This window comes from Ipomoea nil, unplaced genomic scaffold (genome assembly GCF_001879475.1).
Source record: "Ipomoea nil cultivar Tokyo-kokei standard unplaced genomic scaffold, Asagao_1.1 scaffold3172, whole genome shotgun sequence".
Classification (NCBI taxonomy): Eukaryota; Viridiplantae; Streptophyta; class Magnoliopsida; order Solanales; family Convolvulaceae; genus Ipomoea; species Ipomoea nil.
In genome coordinates, this window is record NW_017619600.1 from 2,700,978 (window position 1) to 2,704,480 (window position 3,503).

Sequence of the window (3,503 nt, forward strand, 5' to 3'; positions counted from 1 at the left end):
ATAGAGAAAAGTCAACTTCAAAGACTCATTCACACTCTCAAGGAAAAAGGAAATCAACATCCTTATGACAACAACAAGACAAGAATAACAACTGTAAACAATACAACTCGAGATGTATTCTACTGATCACAAAGTAGAATACATCAAGACATGCTCAACAGCAAAGAAGCACATACACACATTGACAACTACATGCCACAGTGACAACTACATGTCACGAGATTCACAGTTCCAAGTTCCAACCTTATGCCCTGTTCCAACCTTATGGCTACCCCCGGCCTTATTTCAGTTCAAACCATTACCTCCGAGAGCCACCCTGTACTTCTGAGTCCAATCTTATGCCTTCGAGGACCATCGTCCCCCCTCCAACAACCTCCAACAAGACCACCTACACATAAGTACACGAGGGTCATATTCATTTCAATCACACAACCACCAACATATGAGCCTACGCTCAGGTCACATCACCAATTTCAATCATGCCACACGAGGACCGCATCATTATCAGGAAAACCAAGGCCCCATAAACCTTAGTCATGCTTCCCTCAAATGGCACAACAATTACACACGTTCACATCATAGGAATCAATCAATGGATCACAACAAAGATATGAAACCGTATTCAACAGCGAAGGATCACAATCCGACAACAAACGATGGTCAACACAAGTTTCCACCCTCAATAGGAAAGAACAAACCGCACACACTAGCATTTCAACATCAAAATAGCATGCTTATCAAACGGGTAAACCAAAATTAGTTCCATAGAACATACAAGACTCAACATCAATCTAACGAATCACAAAGTAGGACCACAAGCACGATTCAAGGCACCAAATCCTACATGGATTCCTAACATAACGTTCTAGACATACGAAACATCAAGAAGACTCTCAAATCGCCCAATAAAACAACATCGGGAGGTCAAAACATCAATACCGAGTCAAAAGAATCACGGGGAACAAATCCCCGCCAACCAATGTACACGTTCCCCGCGGGTGGGGCCACGGGTGGACCTCCACCCGTGGGTTCAAATGCCCACCACTCATATACCCCGCGGGTGGGGCGGCGGGTGGTGCTCTGCCCGTTGTTCCGCCCGCGGGTACTGACCTGCACACCAAATAATCCCTTTGGGAATTTTCAACAAAAAGTCCAAATTCAAGTCTAAAACACCCAAAATCTCACACAATACAACAATATGACTTGAACCCAAGAAAATAGCCAAGCAATGGCATACAAGAGCCCTAAGAACAAGCTCTAAACATGCATTACCACAAGACAATGTATCAAATCTCACATTTCAACACAAGAATCACAAGTAGAAGCCAAGAAATCATCATATAAGTAATAAAATAGGTTTTGTAAAGCATGGGTTACCTTTGTATCCTAGAACTTCACTTTCTCACCCTTAAAAAGCTTCTCCTAAAGCTCTTCTTCAACACCAACTTCATAAACATACCAAAAGACAACAAAGATTCTATTTTTAGAAAAAGACAACTAAAAGGATGCTAAAAACACCAAGAGATCAAGGATCTTACCCTCCCCTATTCTCAAGATTTGGAAAGTATGAATCTTGGAAGAAAACTTGTAGGATTTAGGATGCCGAAATTTTGGCTTGGAGAAGAAGCTACCAAATTCCTAGAGAGAAGGTAGAGGTTTTGTGTTTAGAGTGTTGGTGGATGAAATGAAAAGATGATGCTAGGTTAGCTTGGAATACAAACTTAAGGTAGAAAGACACCTTTGCCCTTACTAAAGTTGGAAGAATAAGGAGACAAGGGAACAACCCACTAGGCATAAGGTACAACTTTTTTACCTTGTTTGACTAGTCAAATTCTAGTCCTCCGACTATTGAATTTTCAGGATTTTTGGAATAAATTAACAATAAAACTAGGATTAATTATCTAATGAATCCTTAACTAGAGTTTGGATTTACGGGGCGTCACATCCTCTCCCCCTAACAAGAAGCTTCGTCCCCGAAGCTTGGGCACGACGAGTTCAAACAAAACGGGCAACGAGAATCAACAATGTGACAAAGGAAAACAAGGAAAACTTTTGACCAAAACTTCAAGAGTTCAAACGGTGTAAAATTGTCAAGAAGTCAAGACATTGTAAGATTTTAAAAGATCACAAGAGAAATTCCTTGAGCAAAACGAACACTAAAGTCAGGGCACAACCAAAAGCCTCCTAACCACACTACTCCTACAGCTAGATTCTAGCAAAGCAACCCAACTGAACTAACTATTCCAACCACATCTAACAAACAAGACGAGCAAGAGCAAACAACAAAGCACACCCAACAAACGAAAACAACAAAACAGCACAACAAACAAGGAAGAAGGGTAACGAGCTCACCGTACCCCAACACCGAACTAGAAGGACTCACTCTCAGACTCCTCGGCATCTTCGTCTGAGTCTTCCTCGGCCCTACCTCGGCTAAAACCGGCTTCTAACTGATCCAACCTCTCGTTGACAGCGACGAACTGCGTCTTCATGTAAGCAAAGCCTTCCTCTATCATCTGGTTCTGCTGACGAAGAAGGGTGACCACACGTTCCTCGTGCGTCATGGCGTCATGCTCCCTCTTGGTCCTAGCCTCCTTCCTCCTTAGGTTCTCTTCATCCTCAGAGTTGCTCTCTTCGGCTTCTTCGGCTTCTTCTCCACCCTCTTCTTCTTCCTGGTCCTCTTCATCTTCATTCCCGGCATCTCCTCCCAAGCTCTGGACTGCGAGATTTAGCTTCCCAATAGGGATCTCTAACTCTGCAACTAACACACTCCTCTCGGCGGGGGCTTTTCTGGCGACCTCTTCAAGAGTGATGTACTCCCCATCATCAAGCTGAAACAAGTTGCAACTTCGGAGGTTGGTGGCATCCAACACCATCTTACCCACTGGCTTAGGTACACAACCGTCAACACTTACTCCTTTCTTGACGAAGATCCAGTTCAAAACCATGCCATATGGCAAACTCTTGCGGTTATGATCCCGGCAAAATACCATGTGATGCAACATTAATGCCGGCAAGTTGAACTTCACCATATTCTTCAAGCAAAAAGCAAACGTACACTCCAACTTTCCCAACAAACGGCTCTTGTTGTTATTAGGCAGCAAACAGTCAGAAACAAGCATAACCAAAATCCTTTGCTCAGCAGACAACCATTTCCTCTCCGGCCTCGTGGCCTGGGTGAAACCACTAGTCCGACCCAAGAGATAACTGAAGTAATCTTGATAGCTCATGTTGTCCATCCCAATCTAGGAGTCACCACTATACTGCGAGACTCCCGTAGTGGTCAGACTCAAAAGCTGAGCCAACCTTTTCTCAGACATAACAACCATCACACCTCTCACTTTAGAGGTAACCTCCAACTTTCCACCATCTTTAGTCATAGTCATGTGATGGTAGAACTCTTTCACCAAACTTGGGTAAGTCTCGGCCCTGATGGCGAGAAACCCATCCAACAGACCCTGATAATTCAGCATTTCCAACAAAGAACTTGAAAAAGAATCAGG